Source organism: Rhinolophus sinicus, chromosome 8, assembly GCF_057876585.1.
Source record: "Rhinolophus sinicus isolate RSI-liver-muscle chromosome 8, RSI-T2T, whole genome shotgun sequence".
Lineage (NCBI taxonomy): Eukaryota > Metazoa > Chordata > Mammalia > Chiroptera > Rhinolophidae > Rhinolophus > Rhinolophus sinicus.
The window spans coordinates 80,755,283-80,781,766 of NC_142508.1; the positions used below are offsets into that span (position 1 = coordinate 80,755,283).

Genomic DNA, 26,484 nt, shown 5'->3' on the forward strand with positions numbered 1-26,484 from the left:
TGTGACCGTTTCTGAAAACCTGGCGAAGCAGTTATACATTAGCAAAACGTATTTATTGCCTACTTGGTTTTCTCCGGTTTGTCCTAATTTGGTGACATTTTGTACAATCAGAGTATTCCTGGCCAGAAACCACAGGGGTAACTCTAGATGCTTCTCCTGAGGACCTCTCATTTTGCCGGGCAGGTGACAACATCAGAAAGCTCCACTCGGGGCAGTAGGAGTCCCACACACCCTTTATTTGACCCCAGGCCACTGTGACTTTTTGCTGGCGCCTCAGACACCCAGACCAGGCAGAACCGACTGGCTGTGTTCATGCAGGAGCCGCATGGTTGCTGAGGCCTGGTGTTTGAATCCAACCCAACAGAAAATGGCAGAAGATGACGAGGGACTTACCACCCTTTATCGACAGCCTCATCCATGATTTTATGAATGTGTAGCTTCAAACAGAAGAAAACAAAAACACACATCCGTCTAAGCTTGGGTGGCTAATAAGTGTTCAGGCTTCTGTGGGTGAGGTTGGGGAGCTCTTTCAGAAAGGTGCAGTGCCAGTGAGCAGAGGTGATCGACACACACTCTTCAGGTTTCCTCTCATAAACTCCTCATTCCACGTGAGGTAGGAGCGCCCTTCATCACGCCTAACGGAGCACGTGGGCTGGGCGCTGCGAGTGCTTCTGCAGAGGCTGTGACCTGCGACTTTGGCCAGCACTGCTGCCGAGGCCACCTTCTTTCTGTTAGATTCATCCTTAGCATGGACAACCCTTGAGCAGATGGATGTCTATAGTTCTTTTGCCTTTTTTGCACCCCTCCCCAGAAGTTTGGTGACATTGAGCAGGAAGAACGAATCACCATTTCGTGCCAAATAAAAGCGCTCAGTTTCCTGCCCAGGGTGGGTCTCGCCCCGTGGTCTTTGCTGTGCGTAATTAACATGTGCACACACACTTGGTCTTAAAAGTGCCCTGGGTGTCAGAGGGACCGAAGCACACCGGCTGGTTTTGTGGGCTCGCAGTTGCGTTGGGGAGGCCCTGCCCGAGTTTCCCTGGAGAAGCTGGCTGTGTGGATGAAGTGCCCTTCTCCCTTCCGCTCCTCAGAAAACACTGACTCAGGGCAGAGCACTGAGCTTCCAGACAGTTGGAAATGAATGTTGCAGCACATCTACACGTACTAATGCTGCTGGACATGGGAAACGAGGGGGCGCGGGGGGCGGGGGGGCAAGGCCGCTGTCCACTTCGCTGGGGCACGCCTAAGGGAAACCTCGCGGTACTTTCTCGCCAGGTCTTCGGAAGTCCTGGGAGGTCGGGGCGTGGTCTCATTTTCCAAACAAGGTGCCTGGAGCTCAGAGCACAAGGTCACTTACCAAGCCTGTGCTCGTGGCAGGGCGGCAGCCAGTGGGAACCCCCCACCCCTGCCCACAGAACATCCCTTTCTCACTGTGCTGTTCATTTCATGGCTGTGATGACTGAGATTTGGTCAAGGAACAGAGAGAGAAGGAGCTGCTGGGTGCCCTGGAGGATGGCACTGGCTGCCCTGTGCCATCTTGGGGTAGAGGTGGAGGCCAGGGTCAGCAGCGTCCAGTCACTTTTCCTGGGGAAGGGTCTGACAGCGCGATCACCAATCACCAGCAACTTAGTTCCTATGTTACCCACTGCTTGGAATATTGGGGGGACAGCCTTTAAATGGTTTCTTCTCTGGGCAAAGACAAGCACTTTCTGAATCTGCCCTCTTGCCAAGTAGGCGAGATGTAAGAACATGTTTTCTATTGATTTTTAAAAGCAATTCAGGACCCAACTGGTAATAATAGGTGTGACCTGTGCCGTTTTCCAGGCAGTCACAAGCAGCTCGGAGCCTTGTTGTGCGACTCTGATGTTTGGGATGTGCATTCTTTGAAGATTACTTCTAAAGCAAGGCGTCCAAATCCTTAATTCACGATTCTGTCTATTCCTGTGGTGTTTACATTCCACTATGGCAGCAGATCACTGTAAGAGAGGACGATGAAAACGCACTTTTAAAAAGGGCTTTCTCACGCGGGCTTCCTTCAAAGACCCTGCCGGTGCCCTCTTCTGGATTCTGGCTCCATGTTTCATGTACAGGGAACATAGACATTAGTGGGTGATGCAAAGCTGTGTCACATTGTTGTGACACATTCGGGCTGAGCTCTTGGGGCCCTGGGCCTCGGGTAGCAGGAGCTGGTGTCACATTCGGGTTTCAGGCAAGTCCCTGGGGCATCTCTCTGGAGCGCCTTCTTGTGGTTTGTTAAAGAGCTTTCCCTGCCCTTTGCTGGAACTGGGCTCTGAAAGGGTCTTGGGGAGAGAGGCTGGTGGGGCTGATAGATTTGGCCGGTGAGCAGAGCAGGGCTTTGCTAGGGCCGGGACGAGAGGAGGAAAGCTGCTTCTTCTAAGAGAGGCTTGGAGCTTTGCAGCCTGAGCGCTCAAGTAACATGTGGACGCAGGCCCCGCTGAGGGCTCCGGGTTCCTGGGACACTTAAACGACTGCGGTTCCTCCCTCCTTGACATCCTGCTCCCCTGATTCCAAAGGCACATAGTAAATGGAATGACAGTTATTTCTGATTTTTTTCCCAGCTCTGTTTTGATCCTTTTTTTTTTTTTTTTTTTGAGGGAATGGTATCAAGTGTCAAATACTTAAAACTGCAATTTCATTTTGTTGTTGTTGTCGCTGCATTTTGGGAGAGTCTTCAAGGCACGTGGTCTGTCCATGTCACCCAGAGCTTTGCTTAGTGGCCTCTCTGGTGAACGTTTGGAGCTGATCTACTCCCCACCATGCCACAGGTCAGTCGCACCTGGACACTTAAGGTGCTCTGCTGTCAGGGAGCATAGCACCTGGCCACCAAGCCATCTCTGGGTCACCTTGTGTGTCAGGGATCAGGATGGGGACAGTTCTGTATGCGGTCCTGTGTCTGCGTTGTAGGAGGCCAACCAGAGGCCATGTCTGATGCAGGTGGCGTCACCTGTGCGCTGTCTCCTCTTCACTGACTGGACAGTAGAAATCTGCGTGAGCTAGTGGATGACGTGTGGTTATGGGGGTGTGGCGGCAAAGGCACCGGCTTTGCAGTTGTCGGCGCACTTTTTCTATAACATGGTGAGAAGCCGTGAGAAGCCGAGTGTGAGCAGGAGCTGACACAGAGGCTGACACCATCCCTTTAAAAACAGGCTTCTTAACGTTTTGTTGACCATTCAAAGGACAGTTTGGCCTTGAACTTAAAAAAGCAACAACAGTTATTAACTTCTTCTACCTTTAAAAAACACTTCCTATTCCCTTTAGGGAGCACTCCCTGACAGTTTTGGTGGCCCTGGCTGGCTTTGGCTATGACGACACACCATCTCCCCATGGCCCTGTGGTGCGTCAGAGAAAGCTGAAGAAGGGTCCAGGGTGTGGAAGAGGCAGGCACATGTGTCACGGGGTAGGGACATGAGGCTGTTGTCCCTTCCATCTCCTTCAGGTCAACAGCATTCTCAAGGCCCATGCAAATCAACTCTGGGACTTTTAGTGTGTTTTATGCCTACCTGTGTTAAATAGACTTGAGAGACACGTGCCTCACCTTTCTTTGAGTAAACACAACCATACGCATCCCATGAAGTGTGTGACACCTGTAGCTGACAGCATTAACAGTCAAGTATAAAGGTGCCCAGAAAATGGGGAACCCTCGTTGGCACTATGGCAGGGCTAAGGTGTCGAGGTGGGATGGAGACCAAGACAGGCAGATTTTTGGTCAGATCCAAGGTGGATCAGCTTGGTATATTCCAAAGTATTTTATTGTTCCTATGTAGGGCTCAGAGAGGAGGGGGATTCTCAACTGTGGGAACATTTAGAACATCTAATTATTTTAAAAAGTTGCTGTGATGCTCATAAAAGTCATTGAATTTTAACTCCATTTATTTTGTGGTACTTTGAAGAAGGTAGAGAATATTTTGAGATGATAGTGATGATGGTGGTGATGGTGGTGATGATGGTGATGGTGATGATGGTGGTGATGGTGATGGTGGTGATGGTGGTGGTGATGGTGGTGGTGATGATGGTGGTGATGGTGATGGTGGTGATGGTGGTGGTGATGATGGTGGTGATGGTGATGGTGGTGATGGTGGTGGTGATGATGGTGGTGATAGTGGTGATGGTGGTGGTGATTGTGGTGATGGTGGTGATGATGGTGGTGATGGTGATGATGGTGGTGGTGATGGTGGTGGTGATGGTGGTGGTGGTGATGGTGGTGATGGTGGTAGTGATGATGGTGGTGGTGGTGATGGTGGTGATGGTGGTGGTGGTGATGGTGGTGGTGATGATGGTGGTGGTGGTGATGGTGGTGATGGTGGTGGTGATGATGGTGGTGATGGTGATGGTGGTGATGGTGGTGGTGATGATGGTGGTGATGGTGGTGATTGTGGTGATGGTGGTGGTGATGATGGTGGTGGTGGTGGTGGTGGTGATGGTGATGGTGGTGATGGTGGTGGTGATGATGGTGGTGATGGTGGTGATGGTGGTGGTGATTGTGGTGATGGTGGTGATGGTGATGGTGAGCAGTGGAGAGTTGGGAAGGTGTGACATCTGTTACTGAGGCATGCCCACAGTGCCCATCCCAGTTGGGACTCGTGCCCTATAGGTGCGTCTTCACCCCTTGGGACCCCTCATTTCATCAGCCTCATGGCCACAGGGAGACCCTCCTCATCCAGTGTGGACAAGGGCCTTAGCCGGTGTTTCCAGAGGGCAGTAAGAATGATAAATACTGTTAATATTCAGAAGGAAGAATTGATTTAAAAAATGTGCCTTTGATTCACTAATCTCTGACATTGAGACATTTTTTGAAGTCTATTGCTATAATTAGAATTCTATAAGCCATTTTATGTCTCTATCAAAATTTTAAGAGACATAGAAAATTTAAGGTTTTTTTGGGCTTACAATTCATCATATCAACGCCAGTCATTTTGCAGTGTGCGATTCAGCGGGAGCAGTATTTTGGGGCGAGGGACTTGGTTTGCCACTGGGGCTGTGTCGACAGCAGCCAGTTCCCTGCCCTCATGCTACACTGCAGAGCTTAGGTTTAAAATGTGCTTATGAATTGCATCTCTGCCTTGTTTTGATTTGTTCTTTGCAGCTGAAATGTGGGGCTGGATGATCCAGCAAGCGTTGAACGTATCCTTCAGAACCTGTGACTTGCGCGCCTACTGGCTGTGCTGCGTGTGCCCTGGGTGGACAGGGCTGGCAGGGAGGTGTTGGACACTTGGGGGACACTTGGTTTCTGGGGTCGTGGGGGCTCAGGTGAGTCACGGCTGAGCTTGGAGCTGGGCGATTGGTGGCATGCGGCTCGTGAGCCGTGTGTGAGGGCCTTCCCTGAGTCATAGGGGAGGGAGACACGACTGCAAATAAAAGCTTCATCAGATTAGTGAGTCAGAAAAAACACTAATCCCGACCCGATGTTTCATTTCTCCTCTTTTTCTCCCTACAGCAGACGCTGTTCCTGTTCTTTAAAAAAAAAAAAAAATCAGTTTGCAAAAAGACTGATTTCACCACATTGGGGGGGGGGGGCTCTGTCACCATTGCACTATGACGATTAGCATGGAGATGAGCTCACTTTAGCCAGGCTGAAACTTGTTCCTAACAGAATGTTAAATACTTAGTCAAAAGAAAGATTATGTCTATCTAGTTACACCATTCCTTGATATATGCTGCATGTCAGAGTGCCATTGTCTCCTGGGTAAAGACGGAGAGTTCAAATACCCACTATCTCTCCCCTGGTGCTCCAAACGCTGTGCTTTGAAGTTTTTATAATCCATCTGTCATCTTCCAGCAAGGAGGGCACATGTTCTGTACCACTCAATTACAGAATTCTCCTTTGCCAGCTCCAGTGAGACAGGAAAGAATGTTATGGGTGGTTGAGAGAAACTGTCAGATACACTAAATTCCACAGATTCATGTGGACGGCACCGATCAGGGTGGGGGCACGGCCGCCTTTTGTTCAAGTGCGTTAGGGACACACACTCGGCCTTGGGGTAGAGAGCCTTTGATTTTTTTTTTTTATCTCTCTTCCGGAGTGTTGTCTTAAATTTGATTGTTCTTGTTTGAAAAATTAAAAAAAAAAAAAAAATCACTCCAGCCTCCTCTGGAATGTGGATTGAAAATGTGACATTTGTTTAACCGATGGTGCAGACGCGTAGCGGAATGCTTTTGTTTCTGTGGTTTCACTTTAGTGACAGAGGGTTTCACTTGGGCTTGATAGAAGATGGTGACTGGAGGCAGCCTGATCTCCATAGAAATGATTTTCATCATCGTCTGAGCTGAAAGCCTGAGCCTGAAATGTTCTGCCATCTGGTGAGATCTGAAAAAGTTAGCCCTGGACGGAAAAGTCTTGAAAATGGGTTATTTTGTGTAAAGGTGATGTACCTTGGAGTGGTTAGGGTTGCTGGATCGCGTGTTAACGTCTCACTCATTGGGTCACGGGTGGTTAAATTCGTTGTCTTACGTGAAATGAGTTTGATGATCTCGGCTTAGCCTCTAGTGGGTATTAATTCACATTATGAAATATCCCGGAATAATTTAGCACCGTGTGGCATAATTTGCATTTTTACTCAAGATAGGGGCAGTGATAGTGTCTGTGGATATATTCTTTTTATTTTTTTTCTTTTCATTCAAAAGAGGATGGCTCTCCTTTGTGGCTTTCAGCGTGATCGTTTGTGGGGTTACTATTATTAATTTGTTAGGAGCATGTGGCTTAAGAGCTTGGCGTGGCAAGAATACGGCATTCTAGCCTGGCACTAAAACCTAAGGAGAAATATTTGCCGGGACATGATTCCAGCTGAGATCGTCTAGGATTTCATGACCCTGCCCAGACTTGCTGTGCCCTCCACGCATGTGCAGTTTGCCACAGAAGCACATGTGGGAACTTAAAGAACACGTATTGGGCTGGACGCGCTCGGTTTGCAGGGCTCCACGAGTCCCCAGCCTGTCTGGGGAGTTGCTTCCTTTACAAAACAGGAAGGTTTCCCAGAAATGCAAGATACTTTTACAGTAATTAATTTAGTGAAACTTCTTAAATCTGATCTTCTGTTCAAACTAATAATGGGAGGATGGGGTAGCTCGATGTCATTAATTGAAATCCAGAGACAATAAAAAAATGTCTTTCTGCAAGTTCAGTACAGCAGTCTGGAACTGTCGGGTCAGGCTGTGAACCAATTTTCTTCTCATTACTTTTGATTTTGGAGTCAATACAAATTTCATCAGTGATTGTAGGGTGCGGATCCTTGTCTGCCTGGACCCTGTCGTGGGAGAATATGTGCGCTCGGCTTAAGGACTGACGGAGAAGCCGTGCCGCTGGGTCCGCACGGAGGGAGGGAGGTGCTGCAGCCGGCAGCCTCCTGCTTGGTCAAGAGGAGAGAGTGGGGGGGAGGGGCAGCTCAGAGCCCTCAGGTCCGAGCCTCTGCAGGCGGGCGGCTGGCTGGCTCGTGTGGCCTCTGCGCTGCTGCTTCCTTCTCCAGCTGCCCCTCTGCGCCCCCGTCCAGACTTGCGTCTGTAGCCCAGTTCCTCTCTGTCCCGTTTTCTTCTGCCATTCCCGCAGCTCACAGAATTCACGGCCCCACAGAAAGTTAATTGTAGAGAAGAGGAAAAAGGAGTCGGTGAAATTCTGACAGCAACCTGGGCAGAGAAGTCTTTCGTGTGGAAATGGAGATCCAGGGTGCCCCACGCGATTCCTCACGTCCCTGCACCCAGTTTGCGTCTCTGCAAGTCACAGGATCAGCCCGTCTGTCACGAGGTAGTGGCCTAATTGGACATTTTTTACGAGCCCTGTTTGCGATTTATGTTAAAAGCAATTCGCAGAACTGCCCTTTCTTCGTGATTTGGTATTGGCAATAGGGACGTATGTTTAATCACATTTTCCATGAGTAATTATCTAATTCGCATGATTACCAATGTCAAACAGGAAAATAGAACAGGGGCCTAACTGGGTCCTGCCTGGGCGGTGGCACAGACGTGCAGGGACCGGCTGAGGGCGAGTGTTTGCTGGCTCTGTTTTTCCTCTGCGATATGGTGGAGACTTTTATTAGCAACAGGAGCTGTCTGAAGCTGGGCAGTGAGAGCAAGGGGCCCGTGAAATTCTGCTCTGTTGCAGTTTGAGGTTCTCTCTTTCTGCTCGGGCCCTTCGTTTGGGGCTGTCCTTTCTGAAGATTTCCGGGAGATGGAGGTCACATTTGTTATTCATGTTGAAAAAGATTCATTTATCAGTATTGGTGCCACTGTAAACAAGTGATAAAGTGACAACATTTACAACAGTAAAACTGACAGCATTTACTTTAATTTTCTGTCATTTTGGTAATTATATCAATCAAGACCCAAAACTAAAATGATATTTTAGCATGCAGTAAGAAATGAGGAATTCAGATCTTAAAAGACCATTACAATTAGCTTTGAAATGTGCGCCATTTTACCATAATTGTTTCATATAGCTTATATGTCTTCATTTACAGCCGAATATTCCGTTGATCTTTTATAAACAAAGTAGCACCCATCTGCTCCTTGAGACACTCCTGGCGCCTATTCATTGCAAAAATAATACATGTCCTAATGACTTCCACATATTTTGAAATCTCCCTTTTGAAATTGGTCTTGGCAGATTATTTGCAGGTACTTGAGTTGCATCTGTTTGCAATTTTGCAAACGCGGAAGACTTTAATGTTGAGCGCTGCAAGAGGGCTATTTTAATCCTCAGATAACATTGGCTGTCATCAAAAGCCACATTTATCTTCTCGAAGGTGGGGCAAATGTTTAATGTTAAAAGACAGTGAAAGGTCAAGGCCAAGGCTGAGGTCTGAATATTTCCCTTTCATATGCCTTCTGCGGACTCTTCCTCGCGTTTCTTTTCATTTAACTTTTAGCGTAATACCCATTGCCAAGAGGATGTTTTGCTGATAAAATGAAAGATCAGGAAGAGAGTAAATCTGAAATAATTGTGAACTCCGGGCTCTTGGGCTCATTACCACCATGTGGCTAGCAGCTGACCGGCTGTAGGTCGACTGTGTTTATAATGAAGAGCTAAACATCATGCTGCCGAGACTACGGGCCTTGATGCAGTTGCTGGCCTGCCTCCCAGGAGGGCCGAGAGTCTCTGGAGGGAGGGAAGGTGGGCACGGAGGCCACTGCGTGGTCAGCCAGCCGCTGCGCTCCTGAGCAGACCTCTGCCACGCGTGGAGGAGCACGCAGAGAGTGTGCGGGACTGGTTTCTTCTTGGCTCAGACTCTGGAGCCCAGAAAACCGCAGTTAGGGGAACGTCCTTCCCGGCGCGGTCTTTGTCCTGGTCATGTGGCGTGTAGGGAGCCAGCGGACTTGTCACTGCGGTTGTTAGACCCTCCCAACTGACGCCGTGGCCACCGGCCGGCCTGCCGTCCTGCTGCCCAGGGAGGCCCTCCGCCTCCCGCACCGGCCCCTTCCCTGTCTTCTCTCCGGTCCTCGCATTGGCAGGAGTGCCATAGGAGAGTCCCTCCAGGGCCTTGCCGTCCCTCTGGCTAGTGCGAATGCCACATCAGTGAATGAGGAGTCAAGCCATTGGGGGTTAGATGTTAATAGAAGTGGTCAGCCATGGAAACGTCATGTGCTGCAAATAGGTGTCACCCACACAACCTACAAACCCGACTCGCTTCCAAGCCACTTCCGATGGCTCTGGTGACAGAAGGGCTTTAAAACCCAAACTAGCTCCATCTGCCTGTTAATCTGATGGAAGCTTCATAGATACGCAGGCACAGCCCAGGGTCTGGGGCTCGCTGTCAGGGAAGGGGTGAGACCTGCTGTACTCCTCGTGCTGCTTCCGGCTCTTTCTGGCAACTCATGCTGAATGCGTAGCTGAAAGTACCTTTGGGGCCGAAAGGACCGTATGTTACAAGAGCTACCATGGAGCCGCTTGTCGCTGTTCCCCATCAGTGAGGGTCTTGGTCATCTCAGCAGATGAATGGTTTTCAAATGTATGTTTCTATGTGGCTAGTTCTTTAGTACACAAGCCATATATAGCAATTCACAATTTTTTATTATTACACTGGAATAAGCATACCATTATATTATAGGTGTTGGGTAATTTGCTTAAAGACAAGTAAAGTACCTGAAACCTGTGCTATTTCGGAGGGTAGAGCTGAGAGAAACTTGTAGCAACTCCATCTGTCCTTTATTTTACACTTGGCAGGGGTGGTGGTGGTTTTGCCTGGACCACAAATGGGCGTCCGACGCCCTGATAACTTTCACATATGGGAGATTACACTTTAAAGAGAAAAGACCTTACACCCTACTGATGATCAGAACTTTCACACCACCAAAGTGACAGACACACTGGGGGCCTGGATGCCGTCCGTCCCTTCCAGGGACTCAAGAAGACAGCGTGGGCGTCTCTGGGGAGCTTGTTAGAAATGCAGGTTCTCAGGCCCCACCCCAGACCTGCGGCATCAGAAACTCTTCGGGGCACCCTCCAGGGGTCTGGGGTCTGCAGTCCAGGGCCTTCAGGCATGGCATATGCAAATGGCTTTTCCGAGACTGGATATGTATCCCCACCCTTGCACCCCCACTGTGCACACTCTGGTACATTCCTGGTTTCCCAGAGGCCATAGCACAAGCCTTTAGAGCCAATGAGCCATGTCACTGGCTGAGTTGTTGGGTTAAAATGCAAAAGGACAGGTGATTGGTCATTAGATACTTTTCTCTTTCGCCTGTATTAGAGTTTACTTATTGGGGACCCTCTCAGAAGTTTACATGTGGTTATCAGGATATTGAAAGTGCAGAGGTGACTCAGCTGTCTCACATGTTTGTTAGGCATGAGTTTCGGAGACTTCCATCCATCCTGCTGCAGCAGGTAAGAGTGAAATGTCTGCTGGGGCAATTCCTCGTCCTGCCTCGTGCTGGGCGATGACGTTTCCCTGCCCAGGCTGGGACGCCAGGGCAGCTGTCCCCGTGGGAGCTGCCTGGTCCCCTGAAGCCTCCAGGGTCCGTGTAGACTTTGCTCGTGGTGAGAGGATCCTGCCTCCACATCGCACAGCTGCTGCTGCATTGTTTGGACAGAAACGTCTCCGTTGTGTGATCACCGTGGTGCTGGGAAGGGGTTGGGGTCGGGGCACAAGGCCGGCCTCTTGTCCCTCAGGCGGTGGCTTGTCTCAAGTCGAGCTTTCTGGGGTGAGATCAACGCTTGGTGGTGAGTTTAGGGTAGAATCAGAATGAAGTTTGTTGGCCACTAACTGTGGCCACTGAGGGTCTTCTCTGGATTAGAAAGCGACAGGGTGAGGGCTTTCTGTGAGGAAATGACATCCGGGCACCAGCCTTGGCTGCCGTTCTTACGGCAGGGTCTCTGGTGAATCTCACAGCCTCAGGCCCCTGGAAGAGGAGGGCTGCAGGCAGATGGGGGGCCATACCCTTTGCCCTGCAAATCAGTCCTGCTCCCGAGACAGTCGGAGACCAAGCCCGTGCTCCCCAGGGCCTCCGGCCCCCAGTCTGGGCTGGACTTCAGGGGGCGTCTCCACATGTGTCGCATGACGGGAGATGTTACACACGCGTGGATTTTAAATTCCAGCAGTCGGGTGTTTTAAGCTCTTGGAAAAATATGACCAGCACTTCCTAGCTGTGATTTCGCAGATTTTACTGCTTAGGTGAGGTTAACAAAAGTGAGTGAGTTGATTTAAAGTTAGAGGGAAATATTAAGTAAATAAGAGTCCAGGTGGCACAGGCTATGGCGGGAGCTGCGAAGGTGCTTCATGGATGACTGAGGCTGCACAAGGCTCCTTGGCCTGTGCCCGCTGGGGGGGGGGGGGCTCCCAGCCGGTGAGCTCAGGCCCCCTGGATGTGTGTCCGGTTAATCCAAGTCCCACACACCCCGTGGGCTCCGAGCCGCTGTGGGTACGCTGCTGTGTCTCTGTTGGTGATGCAGTTACTGGCACCCTGGGAGATCTTCCGGTTCAGAGCTGTCGTGAGAAAGCTCTTTTAGCCCCTTCAGAAATGTGGGTTTGGTTTAGGTGGCAACGGGAGTGTTTCATGGATGACCAATAGGAACGTGCGCCTAGAGCCCCTCCTTCAGCAGAGACGGCCACGGGGCGAGGAGAGCGTGCAGCCAGCCTCTTCCTCCCTTCCCACCGGGGCCACCCAGGACACAGTGGGAGGGAGACAGCCACCAACTGTCTCACCGACTTTTCCCAAGGGATCAGAGTGACAGAAACCCTTGTGCTCAGTAACTCGCGGCTGACGTGAAAATTATCAGCCTTGCGTTGCTCTGAGGCCACCGAGGCCACCCCTCCTGCCCCTTGTCCAGGCTGCTTTGCTCTTCGTGTTGCAGGCGTGTGGGGTGGGGTGCTGTGAGAATGGGCAGCAGGGCACTCCTTTGCTGCTCTGCCAGTGCCCCTGCGGGGAGGGCTCGGCAGCGGTTGCAGACGTGGCCAGGGGCTGTGGCTCTCAGAGGGCTTAGGTTCTGGGAGCTCAGAGGGGCCCGAGGTGGCTGGTGAAGAATGGAGGAGCAATGGTGTCACTTCCCTGCTGTGGTGGGACTGTGGTGGGGAGCGGGCCCCTTGGGAAGGGGGTGGCCGACTTGGCTGCACTCAGCCTCCTTTTCCTCCTGTACAGGTGGCTGGGGGGCTTGGCTGACTCCATGTTTGAGACTTTATGGGAGGACCCCCAGGAGGGTGAGACGCGGGTTCTGCAGCAGGAGCTCGGCAGCCCTGCGGGAATGACTTGCAGAGCACGTGTGCCAGGTTCATCCGGTCAAGTGTGGGTGCTCAGAGAGAGGCACGTGTGGGAGACAGAGGTGCCCATATGTGGACAGCAGTGGACGGAAGCAGGGGTGGGTGGGTGGGGGAGCACGTGGCATTTCCTTTGTGAAAACCCAGGATGTGGCCCAGTGCATGGCACACGATAAAAGCTCAGTAAGTATTTGGTAAGTGAACTGAACCGAAGCAGAGCCTGGCTGGGTACGTGGGTGCCAGAGCTGGTGTGTCGCATAATGCTTTCAGAGAGCGTTTCTGGGTCCCTGCCCTGTCTCAGAGCCTGGAACCCGGACCCAGCCCCAGCCAGTGCCTGCCCCAGCCGTCACCCACAGCCTGGTGCCGTCACCTGGGCCTCGGAAACTCCCAGGGACCCCCGCTCCTTTCATTAGCTCAGTTTGAAGGAGTCGCCCAGACTGAGGAGGGAGGGGAATTAAAAGTAAGGGGGTTTGTGCCTGTTTGTGAAGGTGAAGACGCAAAGCAAAACGCTACCACGAATGAGCGCGTTTCTCTGGACCCCACAATTCCAGGCTCGTGAACGTTCAGGTTTTCTCTGAATCTGCCCTGTCAGCCCCACGTCGGAAATTTATTTGTGCTGATCAAATTTTCAGTTGCTCATTGTTGGAAGAAGCTCCGATAGCCCCGTGTGTGTGTGTGCTGCTCATTTTCACATGTTTATGGATTAAAATCAGACCCCGCCTTTCCATTGTTGTTGGTTGGTCTTTAAGTGAAAAGCTTTCCCCTGAATCGTTACTGAGGCATCTTTCTAGAAAGAGACTCGCATACTGGGCTAGGCTGAAATTTACACACTCACACACACACGCACACACACGCACACTTCAGACTCAGTGAAAAACTGCAAGAGAAAATAAGAATGCTCAACAATCCAGAAACACAGGAAAGAAACTTTCAGTTTTGACTTCAAGTTTGGCAGCCGGGTGACTTGAAAGGTTAGCTATGAATAAGCATAATCAGATCTTTCTTTCTGTCCATATTTAATTCAAATGAGACAGCTCTGTGCTGACTTGTAACACAGAAAGGCCACCCACCATGGTGGCGCTCCTAGCCAGTGCAGCCGCCTGGCGAAAGCGTTCTTAAATGGTGCTAATCAGCCCGGGGAGGCCTGCCCTCCGTCCCCGTCAGCGCTCTATAATTCAGATGTGCAGATAACCTGAAATTGAACGTGTCAGGATGCAGACATGTGAAGGGGAGAGGGAACTCCAGGCCAGAGGAGTGGGTGCTGGGAGACAGTGCCTGGGGGAGGGGCTTCACACCGCGTGTGTGTGTGTGTGTGTGTGTGTGTGTGTGTGTGTGTGTGTGTGGTTGTTGAGGGACAAAATGGAAGGTTTCAAGTTCTGAAATATTTATAAGGGAGCTTTGGATTCTGTATATGTTAAATGAAACAACAGACATTTTGGCTGCTAAGGGGTGAATGGTAATTTGTGATTAAATTTTTTAAGCCATGGCTATTTGAAAACCTTTTTCCCACTTGTACATACATGAGACAGACAGACACCCCCCCTCCACCCCAGTCTGGTGAGCACGTCTCCCAGGAAAGTTTAACAAAAGAGTCGCTATTGTCACTGTCCCAGCCAGCAGCCGTGCAGCTGAGGGTCAGTTGCTATTTCTATTTTAAACCTTGATTTTTGCAAAGTTTGTCTTTTGACTGTTCTCATTCTAATCAGGCTTAGTTGGGGGATCTGCTCCAAGCTCCACACCAGGCTGTGGGGACAGAGAAAGATAAACTGGGGGATTAAACAAGTTCTGCTCTGTCAGTAGGCGTGTGTGTGGGGGGGCGATGGGGTGGGGGGGTGGCAGAGGGACAGAGGGACCAAGACAGACAGAGTGGATTCATTGGCCCGTCATTAAACAGCCATTCCCTTGATTTAAAAGCCAGTGCAGTTTATTGTGGAGCTGTGTTCCCGGTGCTGCTGTGTTTGACTTCACACATGGTTTGTTGGCCGTACTCTCGGGGGCTACCTCTTGGGCCTCCCTCGTGCCCATGACCATGTGTCCCTCAGAGACGGGGAACTGGCGGCTCTGAGCCCAGTGCAAACATCTCCCAACCAGGGCAGTCAGCCACCAGCCTTCGCTGGGCCAGGACCCTGTTCCTCGCCGACTTTGCCTGTTGAAGTCTCCATGGGCTCAGGTGCCATCTTGTGTCTTCTGGATCCACCTGGGGTCACTTAGGATGAGGTGCTCCCTGCTAATGAAAAGAGCTCTCCTCCATCACAGCCCCATCACTCTGCCCTGGTTGGGACACATCCGCACACATTGTCTCCTTCCGTGTAGCCAGCGTCTTGAGGACATGGAGCTGGGCAGGTGCGGGGGATCCATGCAGGAATTGCTGGGACCTTTGGGGTCCCTAGTTAGGACATGCCATATTCAGAGGACGGGGCAATGAGAGCAGACAGGCTGGGGGTGGACAAAAAGAAGGATGCAGTCCTGCCTGGTGTCACCTTGTAACCGCCCCTTCTCCAGCTGGTGCAGAGACTCGGCAGCACTCGTTTCTTGGAGGCTCAGAGATTCTCTCCAGGGCGTGAGGAGCGGGTCCTGCTTTGCAGCTCCTGTCCCCATCCCCGTCCCCGCCAGACTGATTGGCACCACATAGCATGGCTTCCAGGAGGACCAGGGAAGCTTTCCTGTGGTTTGGACCCAGCGGTGGCTTCCCCAGGGAACGCTTGGCATGTGTTTAATTATTCATTGGTGTTCTCTCTGTATCTCCCCGCTCCTTGATTGTTTTGTCTGTCCCTAAAAATATTTATTTGAAATTCTGTGATCAAAGAGTGAAAAAACAAAATAAAGCAGGATATTAAAATGAAATTTTTTTTTAGGGGGTTGGAATGTCAAGATCATTTTTATTAGAAAAGTTTACAAGATGAAGCTGCAAATTATTTACGCAAACTTCATATTCAAGCATGGTCTTCCCAGCCGTGCTGCTGGTGAGTGATATTGGCTGGCATAACCTGGATTTAAAATATCTTCTTCTCAAGGCAGGAAAACTTCATTTTAATTAAAATTAACGGATTTTTCTTGATCATATTTCAACACACAAACACACACACACACACACACACACACACACTCACACTCTCACACATCGGCGTTCAGAATTGATAAAGAAAGAACTCTGGTTAAATAATCCACTTTTGTCTGACAGTGGAATCCGTTATAGAGGAGCAAATATGCAGAAAGCTATTTGGAAATGCATCCTAGTAGTTGTCAGGTTTTATTATGCAGGAAGGTGTCATGTTTGTTACGAAGCTGAGTGCAGATGGCAGAGTGGAAGAAATGGATCACTAATTTTAACAATGATTAATGAACAGAGATAGAAAATGAATTACATCGGACTATTGGAGGCAAGGAATATTTTTGTGCAAATTTTGACTCATCTGCTCTGCTGTTCTCTGCAAATTATTTTCAGAAATTCTATATGTTGTCAACAGTTGACTGCATTTTCCATTACTGTCTATTTCTGTTCTTAAGTACTTTTGTGTTATTAGAGATACATAATTTCAAAATACCAATACATTTCTGATTACTTAGAGAAAATATATGTAACAGTGTGACTGTTCCATAGACGCTAGCCATAAAAGTCCTGTTTTATAATAATCTTTCATTCTTCCTCATTTTATCACTACATTAGGAATGTTTGATAAAAAGAAAGGGGGGTGGGTGGGGACTCCTTCAGCCATGCAGAATAAAGAAAAAATGGAAGTGAAGGTAGCAGTAAAGACGTGGCCTGGTGGCTCACTGTGGTCTCCAGCTGCCACCAGTCCTGTCATCCTCGTGTTTTCGGTCTCACACCCTGGGAGGCACGGCTCTGCCCCTGCTCTGGCATCAGCCTCTCTGGTCCCTGGCCCACGGTGTCCTGTCTTCTTCGGGTGTAGCCCTAAACGTGCTGTGACACCCTGTCTTCCTTCAGACACAAGAAGTCAACGCCAGTTCTTGAAGTTGTCCCAGAAATTTTTCCTCCAGTGGACAATTACGCTAGCCTGTCTGCTGCACTGGCGGCGGGTTGTTCGGTCGTGAGCTCTGTTCTCAGCGGTCGGCACACCTACGTGATTTCTCATGTGGAGCAATGGATGATGATTATTTTCTCCTGCCTTCCTCCCTCCCTCTCACCCATTCTTCCTTCCTTCCTTTATTTATTTATTTATTTTTTGTGACAATCGTCTCCACCTTCAATATGTTGGCTTCAGAGCTTCTCAATTTCCCAAGACCCCCTGTGATGGAGAAATGATCTGCTCGCGTTTGGATCCTGTTTTGTAATTGGTAGGCACTTAATTCCGTCCATCAGGAGCCACTTTAGTGGTGACAGGAGTCAATGTCATAGTTAGCTCTTGAGGATACTTCCTATGGCAGCATGACCCCGTCACAGCTTAGTCAGGCGTGTGCAGCCCGCGGCTGCAGCCTGGGCCCGGAAGGCACTGTGCGTTAAAACCTGGCCATGTAGCCCATGTGGTCCCCAGCCCCCAGCCTGTCCCCAGCCTCCCCGTGAGTGCTGGCGGCTGGGGTCCGGCTTTTACACGAGGCTAAGCTGCCTCCTGAGAGCTGCCTGGTGTCTGAACAAATGGACGATGTGTAACGGCTTCCTTTCCTGCAACGAGCTTTCCAAGTTTCCAACTTGACTGTTTTATTTATGCTCTTGACCTGTAGAAACAAGCAGGCTGTTTAAAAAGCAAAAAGTACTTCCCATGATTAGAGTGCTTAGAATGGAAATAAATTGCAGGATGAAGAGGACATTCCTCGTGACTCCAGGAAAAAGTGTCGCGGGGGTCTTGCTTTTTGAGGATTGCTGTGGTTCTACATGTTGGGGCTCCCCCATCTCACTGGCCTTAGGGTCTCCAAGAAAGGATTCATGTCTTCCCTTGTCTTGCTTTTAGGTGTTGGAATAATCCTGGTGAACATTTAAAACATGTTTGTGAATGGTTCTAAGTCAAGTAGTTTGCATATAATTATAGTCCTGATGGGAAAACACTTTGGAAAAACAACGGTGAGACAATGCAAGTCCCGCTCAGGTTACCTGGCATTTGCTAAACACTGAGGAAACACAGGCCGTCTTCAGTGAACGAGGTAGGGAATGCTCCAGGGAGCCAATTTAGAGTGACTTAAGCTGAGCGTGGCTGTCCGTGTCTCTCTCTTTTGGCAAGTGTGTTGAGTAGCTTGTCCCCAGACTTGTCCATCAGCCCGGGTGCCTGCCTGGGTGGCCGCCTGGCCGAGGCCTGTATGAGGTGGTTGTCCAGAGAGGGGCGTGTTGGGCGCAGTGAGTCAGTGAGAGGCTCCCTGTGTGCAGTGGGGACAGTGGGCAGTGGCCCGGTGCTCAGCTAGACCCTGCACCGGGCATACGTGAGCGTGTGGGCTGAGCTCAGGCCAAGCTGGGGAGCACACGCAGCTGGCAAATCATGGACTGGGAGCACAGGAGAGACAAAAAGAAGCCGTGGGGGGCCCACCGAAATCACCAGTGACTCCTCAGCACAGAGCTGCCTCTGATTCATGCTTTTGGCTGCGTTTGAGGCGGGACGTTAGGTCGGTGGATGATCCCTAGGGATAATTTGTGGGTACCTGAGGTTTAGACCTTTGGATCTGAACCCCAGGAAACCAGTTGGTGCTCAGGTTGCGTTCTTCCTTCAAATGCGAACACCTTCCGGTTACTCAGCCGAGTAATGTCTCTGTAAGTCTGGTTTCTGCCACATGTTCGCGGTAGGTGGGTCCCCTGCCTCTTCGGACACATGAAGATGCCACAGACCAGTGTCCACAGGCCTGGCTGGCATGTGGCCTCTGTGGGAGCCGCCCGGGCTGCAGCTGCTGCCGGCGTCCACAGGCAGCTCTGCGTTTCCAGCAGTGTCATTGGGTTTGGTTTCGGGTGTGATCGCTTTCATATTGAGCTGAACTCACTCGGTCAGACCCGAAGAGTAACATGCTTTGAAACATTATTTTACAGTATCTATTTTAATGGGCGAATTCGTCAGCAGATAGTTACACGCACCCACCAACACACTCATGTGGCCGCAGTCGTGGGCATTTCCAGGGGCCGCATATTTATGGGTTTGGTGACAACACGAGACCTGCCTGCCGGCCACTCTCCCTGGGTGCCCGTCTGTGGGCGTGAGCTGTGCCCCCACAGCCCGCCCAGCCCAGGGGCCTCTACGCAAGTTAGACTGAGTAATTGTAATAAAATGGCCAATAGCATGAGCTGGCGAACAGTCAAGGTATCTGTCACCCTTCTATTACCTCAGGTAAATAACTGATTGACCTTTTTGGGGCTCTGAAACTTTACTAATCAGAACCTGAAATCTGTATAACAACACTTCATTTACTTGATAGACAAAAGAACAATTGCACTTGAAGTAATGTGATTTCTAAATAGACACTGCCTGTCAAAAATAAATGCATTAGAAGTAAAATGTAGCTCAAGGAGACAATTAGCAAACAGAGGTGACACCGTAAACAGGTGCACCCATTATTCCCAAAGCTTGTGGCAATATATTCGCGTCTTTTAGAGTGATGGAAGATCATGTGACGGTTTGGTGAATTATCTATTGGTATCATCTGACTGATGAAGCCGCTGCTGTTGCAGATCATTTAAAAATGCATCTCACAAATTACATGGTAGCTGCGAAAATGCAGGCGTTTTTTTCTTTTCTTTTTTTTTTTTTTAAGAACAATGCTTTTCTAAAGCTACACGGTAGCATACGTAATTTTTTCTTTGAAAGGATGGAGACCATTTCATTATGCTGGGTATACAGTCGGTTAGTGTTGTGCAAATTCATTACAATGTTTGTTAATGTATAAAACATTTTCCATTCTGGTTTCAGTGACACTGGAATTTTTTTTTTTTTTTTTTTTTTTTTTGGTAATGTGCTGTTTCTGAAACATCTGCCATCCCTGTTACCTGTGGGCAGAGGAGAGCGAATATACTCTTTCTAAGAATGTTTATAAAATCTTTACCAAAATGGAAACCCTTGGAAGATTAGAGGGAGAGGACTTTTTTTTTCTCTCTCTCTTTTTTTTTTCCCCTTTGCTGTGAATTGTTAGGTTTGAATTTTCTGGGCTGGATGCTTCACCATGAGACAAGCAGGGGGCCTGCCACTCACTGGTTGGCTTCCTCTGGGGCTCTTGTCCCCTCGTGGTGGCCCTGCCCTGGCTCTGGCCTCACAGTACTCGCTTCTGGGCTTTCTCTGTTAGTTTTAACCTGTCATCTTTGCTATTTTTTATTTTTTCTGTTGCATGAGGGGTACGTGAGGGACCCATAGCATTGGCTATTTCTCCTTGTTTCTATAAAATCACAGGAAAACAGTGTTAAGTATTTTGCGTGGCCTCCAAATTGCTTTCCCTTGAATCTTGGCCTTTTCCAGAATAACCGGTAGCTGGAGCTAAACTTAGTGTGGATGCACAGGGGACAGCTCACTGGGACAGCAGCATTTTGATGGCACCCAGTGGCCAGAGAGAAATGTAGAAACATCATCATTCTCTTATGTGGTCTCTGCTGGTTCCCTGGGGAGCTGGCCATGTCCACGTTGTGCCTCCCCAGGGAACCATACTCCCTGGTTCCTGCCAGCGCTTCCTGAGACGCCAGCTGTCTGACTTGGCCACCGAAGAGGCAAGGACGGGATGAGGGGAGTGTCCAGCCTGAGGAACTTGTCCCCTTACTGTCAGGAGATGGGCCTGGGGAAGGGGCCGGGCCCGGCTGACCTGGGCTCTGCTGTGAATCACAGGTCACTTCTTTTTGTGAGTCGAACCAGCCAGAGCAGCAACACAGACACACACAGAAGCAAGGAACTGGCCTAACGAGGTCTCTAGCCGCCGGGAGCAGAGCCGGGTGCCAAGCACACTTCCTGATGAACTGCCCGAGCAGCCTCTTGGGGGAGTGTTTGGGCATCAACGCATCAGAGAAGGTGGAACCCCAAGTCTCAGGCCTGGAGGTCCCGTGATTCGCAGGAGTGGAACAGTTCCGGCCGGGGGGCAGGCTTACTAGGCTTTCTCCAAGCTCTTCTTTCCCTTTCTCCTTTTTAAGCTCATAGACTTAGGTGCACAGGAAAGTCGAGTGGCAAGTGCCGAGTTCCTGTCTGCTCCCTCCCTACACTCCCCTGCTCCTAACGTCTGTGCTGCGTTTGTTATCACTGACTGGCCAGTGTCCACACAGTACCAGCCCAAGTCCATAGTTTGCCTCCAGCAGTCCCGTCTCGGGCTGTATGTTCTGAGTTTGGACAAATGTGTGCCGTGTATCCATGATTACAGTTTCATGCAGAGTCATCTCACTGCCCTAAAAGCCCTCAGTGCTCCACCTTCTCATCCTCCCACCCCCTGAACCCTTGGAAACCACTGATCCCTTACTCTCTCCATAGTTTTGCCTTTTCCAGAAGGTCATCAGTTGGAATCATGCAGCCTTTTCAGATTGGCTTCTTTCACTTGGTAATATGTCTTTTTACGGCTTGATAGCTCATTCCTTTTTAGCATTGAATCATATTCTATTGTCTCGATGGACCACATTTTTAATTTTTTTCTAATTCATTCTCTTATCGAGGGGCAGCTTGGTTACTTCCCTGGTTTGGCGATCATGAATAAAGCTGCTATAACCACCCCTGTGCAAGTTTTTCTGTGGATGTCAGTTTTCACCTTCTTTGGGTAAATACTAGGGAGCATGATTGCTGGATCGTATGGTAAGAATAGATTTAGTTTTGTAAGAAACTGCCAAACTGTCTCCCAGAGTGGCCGCACCATTTTGCATTCCCAACACTGTGATGGAAGGTTCCTGCTGCTCCAGACCCTCGCCAGCATTTGGGGTTGTCACTGTTCTGGATTTTAGACATTCTGATAGGTGTGTGGTGGTGTCTCATTACTGTTTGAATTTGCAGTTTCTTAATGACATATGTCAAACATTTTTTCGTGCTTATTTGCCATCTGTATATCTTCTTTGGTAAGGGTTCCAGTTTTTTTTTTTTTTTGCCCATTTTCAATTGGGCTGTTTATTTCTTATTGTTGAGTTTTAAGAGTTCTTTGTATATTTTGGATACCAGTCCTTTATCAGATGTGTCTTCAGTGAAGATTTTTCATTCCCAGTGTGTGGCTTATCTTTTCCTTCTCTTAATGCTTTCCCTTTATAATCTCTGCAGGAATTTACCACGTCAGCCAGCGACCTGTGCTCTCATATAGCCAACCCAGTGTATTTACACTGGGGACCGGAGGTCTGGGGACATATGAAATCAAAGATGCACATACAGTATGTTCTTACCTATGTTTATCAACTCACATATATGCACGCACGCGCACATAAGAATAGAAAGAAATGCATCAGAATGTCAATAGCAATCACACCAGCTGATAGAATTATGGATTGTTGTTATTTTTTTCTTTGTAATATCTTGCATGTCCCAAATTTTATACAAATGAGCATATATTACTTGATTAACCAGTTTTGCAAAACTAAAACTAAATGAACTGAAACAAAAAGTGGCCCCTGCGGAAGAGACCCAGCGATGGTTTAGTGATAACTTACTGAACTTTCATTTTGATGCCAGTGAATGTCTGTGGAACCAACATTTCAAGTGACATTGATGATAATATGAGTACATTTTTTCTAAAAACCAGCTTCAGAAAATAAGTGAATTTTTATTATGGCCAAATTTGGCTATCAAAATGGGCTGCTTTTTTTCTCAGCTCAAAATCGGCTCTTTTGTAATCTAAATATGATGCAAACCATAAATGCAAGCCATGTATGCAATTTTAAATTTTCTAATAGCCATGTTAAAGTGGTAAAAAGAAATGGGTAAAATTGACTTGAAGACTATATTTTGTTGCATTCATTGTATCCAAAATATTATTTCAAGGTGTACAAAGTACAAAGAATGTAAGTGAGACGTTTGACATGGTGGAGTGTGCCCTTTGAGCTCACAGCACGTGTCTGTCCGGGCTGGCACGTCTCAGGTGCTCGGGGGCCACCAGGCTGGACAGTGCCGCCCTGTGTGGGGCTGAAAACACGATATTGCCAGGCCGGGCATCAGAATGGCAGCATCACCTGCAGTGAGTGTAGACGGACCCAGAAGCAGACACCTGTGTTGTCCAGGGACTGCATTTCTTCAAGATGAGCTACTTCAGAGACCCCTTGTGGTTTGATGAAGATGCAGGCTACCTTCTGAATACTGTTAGTTCATGTGCTGATGCCGTCTGTGTACATGCAGCCATTTACAGTTTTCTGTTGTTTTCTTCTTTGTGTGGTCTTGGATTTGCTGTCCTGTGGAGTCTTGGGCTGATGTAGAAATGTATTCCTGTGGCGGGGTCAGTCCTGGGCCAGGCTGGGCAAAGGCCTGGGCAGAGCCTGCCGGGCACTGGCTCTCGGGGGAAGCCGCCTCCAGGCAGAGCTGGGGTGCCCCTCCTGGGCAGGCTAAGGCTCTGGGACTCCACCAGTGGGATCGCGTGATACGCGGCAGCTTGGCGCTGGACTTGTGTCCGGGGACACAGGCCGTGAACACCTGGATGGCGCTTTCTGCCTCGGAGCACTGGCCTAGAGGACGGGTTGTCCTCCGCCGTGGCCCCGGTCAGACTCCCACATTGGGATGAAGGTTAGGAATCCATGAGCTGCATGGTGCCAAGGGCTGTGCATGCTCCTGAGTACACCGTGCCCAGGGTATTGGATGGCTCCGACCGTGGACACTAGGCAAGCTAGGCTGCTGTGGAGACGGGCTGTCTGAGGCCACAGGGACAGACGTCCCCGGTGTGGTGCAGTGGTTAAGAGCACGGGCACTGGAACCCGCCCGCCGGGACCCCCACACCCACGAGCTCTTAACCTTGGCCCAGTCACTTCACGGCTAGTGCCTCAGCTTCCCAGCAATGAATGGACATGGTGATGGCACCTACCTCATCGGGTTGTCGTGAGGGGAAGTGACAAGTGCAGGTCAATACTTAGCACTCTGGTTGGCACATGGTAGGTGCTCAGTGATTGCTCAGGAATGGTTAGGTCCCTGAGTGTATCCCTTCCGAAGTCGTGCATGGACGTGTGTGTGTGTGTGTGAGATGTATGTATACACTTTCTGGCTGTTTCCTGGACTGTATTTTTTTAGTGGCTCCAGCACGCCCGTCTCCTTCCTGTACCATCAGCTCCGAATCACCAGCTAGGATATCTTCCCTCTCCCTTCACTTTCCCTCTCTTCTTTCTCTCCTTCTCGGGGCTGTTTTGACTATGAATTAATTGTAGGTTGGGGGACTTGCAAGCAAAAATCAAAGCCAAGAAACTTCAAAAGGACGGGTAGTGCAAAGGCCTCTTGCGGCCGCGGCTGGGGTGGTGGGGCCGTCCCGTGCTGCTTCCGAGGGGACACCACGTGTTCCCAGTTGCCACTGAAAAGCTCCCATGCAAAACTTTGGAAACGTGGGGGAGAGACAACGGTTTCCAAAATAGCTGTGTGTACCTTTGGCCAGCAGCATGTGCTCACTGGAAGGTAGAGTTAAACTTGGACTTTCTTGGGAAGGGTTAATAATCAATGTAGCTCTCCTAACAAAGGAGATCTGCCTTATTATACTGGGAAAGTTTTTTTTCTTAACTGTCAGTGAAGCAGTACTAATTATTACTCCAGTGTAAATGAGGTCATTTCCTATTAAGAGAACAAAATGCTTAGCCTCGCCTTGCCAATTCATACCAACTATTTTTCACACATACTCAGCTTTTTAGGTTTTTTTTTTTTTGAATTTTGATAAAATCCATTCATTTGTATTAGAAAAGTGTAAAGCATCGCAATAATAGTTGCCCGTGATTACCCAGATGAGCTTTGGTAATGTGTGGGTTGTTTGAATACCATGTGTTAGCTATGGAACAATTAGGCAGCTGAATGGATCTTTAAAACAATCAGATACTTTTATCTCACTGAAAAAATACATTCTTTGGATGTGTGCTGTTAAACCGTAAATTCCGGGGGCCATTACCCTCACGTCAGGAGGAGAACTTTTGGAAATATGTTGATCAAGGACAAAAAGACACCCAGATATCTTGTGTTCATGTTTTCATTTCTTCATGCAAGCGCAAAGATTTAAGGAATATTGTAGCAAACAAAGGGTAATTGTTGTAGCCAGATGTTGCTTTTGCACAACAAGCAGGTTACAATGTTCCCACAGAGCTGATGAGCCCAATCAGGGAAATGATTAAAAATTGATTTTGTCCCTGTAATTACAGTATGTAAACTACTTAGCTTGGATTGCAAAGGAAGTGATTTTCTAATTACGTATATACTCTGGTGTCTAATGATTGGTTTTTTGAAGTAATGAAGAGAGAGCACTAACGACTCCTTGGTGTTCTGGTGTTTAAGAAAGACCATCTTTAGAGTAAGCACCAGCAGACAAAGAGTTTAAATTGAATTTTCAACACTGTTAATGTACGCATGGATTTGTTTATTAAAGAGACAGGGAAGTAATTTGATTGGCTCTGAGCATCTTGGCTTTTTTTTTCATGCTAAAGCCTGTAAAAATGCGTGCACGGGGTCGGCATGCTGACGGGAAGAAGCCCCTGCTCCCAGTTTGTCATCACTGCACCTGGGCTGGCATCTCGGGGGCTCAGGTTCCTGAGCATCTGATGTCTGTGTATCCTGAGAGCGTTTAGATTGAACAGGTATCAAATAGCTTCGCCATCAAAGTTACCTTTGTTTTAAAATGAAAGAAGAGCCTTGCTGGGGAAGCGGGCCTGGGCAGCCCCACGCACGCCATGTGGTACTCTTTCGGCGTCAGGGTGGCAGCAGCCACCTCCCCCAGCTCATGCTGTGCACACACGCTCACACCATGTGAGTCCCGGTCCGCAGACCCCGTAGAGTGGGCCGGTGGGCTTTAGGAGAGAACGGGTTGACTGAGTGTCCTCTGCTTTAGAAACTTTGTGGCTGTTGAGTAAGAGCTCCTCAAGCTCCTGTTTGGGCGGAAGGTGGAAGAGGGTGTTTGTCAGTGGGCCTGCCTTGCCCTCCAGGAAGAGGGCAGTGGCTCAGAGGCGACCCTGGGAGCAAGCCTGTGGCGAGGCCAACAGACCAGGAGATAATGGCCCTTGGAAAGATAGCTCATCACTCCCAGTTCCCAAGGGGAGGAGGCACCAGGCCAGGCAGGGCCACACGGGGAGGCCCGGGGTTGGGTCGGGGGTAGAGGGAGCTGTGGGGGTGGGCATGGGCACGAATCTTTATTGTTGTTTCTGAGGGAAGACATGACAAGGCACGGTCAGCAGGCTCAGGATTGGTTAGTTTGGGTAATTTCAGCAGGCTCTGGGTGCAGAGCCTGTCTCCAGTGGTCTGGTACCTGGCCTTGGGATGCGGACGGCAGGAGCAGTGGCTGGGAGTGTGAGCGCTGGATGGAGGAGGTGCTAGCCATGGGCCGTGGGCTGGAAGACGTGTGTAGGGAAGGTTCGCTCAGGGACGTCATCTACTCTGTCTAGGCATTGGCCGGTCCTGGGAGGGGCAGTCCCGCCGGGGCACAGAGCCCTAGATGTCAGAGCACCGGAACTGAAAGTTATGTTAACGTCTAACCACTACACTGGACATCTGAAACTAACATAACATTGAATGCCAACTGTAACTAAGAAATAAATCCATAATTAAAAAGAAACAAGCTAAGGTTACCACACCTGAGCCTTGCACTCGGGCTGGCTTGGGAGTTGGTACCTGTGCCGCCAGACTCTGGGCTGAGATGCGAGCACATGGCCTGGGTCCCCCTCACGCAGCCAGTCTCGCGGCATCTCTGTGAATGGCGTCCTGAAATGTGGCACCCACCAGGTAAGCTGGCATCGTCTCTCACCTGGACCACTACA

General features: G+C 49.5%; 1 protein-coding gene across 6 annotated transcripts in view; it reads left to right on the forward strand.

Annotated features, from left to right (window-relative positions):
- The window catches only part of ZNF536 (zinc finger protein 536), a 383,307-nt gene that overhangs the window by 19,346 nt on the left and 337,477 nt on the right, over nucleotides 1-26,484 (forward strand). Inside the window, exon 2 of one of the 6 annotated variants that reach the window (XM_088800388.1) lies at nucleotides 7,559-7,753. The exons of the other annotated variants lie outside the window; for them this stretch is intronic. The gene's annotated coding sequence lies outside the window, so the exon portion shown is untranslated. The remainder of the gene's footprint in view (nucleotides 1-7,558; nucleotides 7,754-26,484) is intronic. 6 annotated transcript variants of the gene reach the window in all.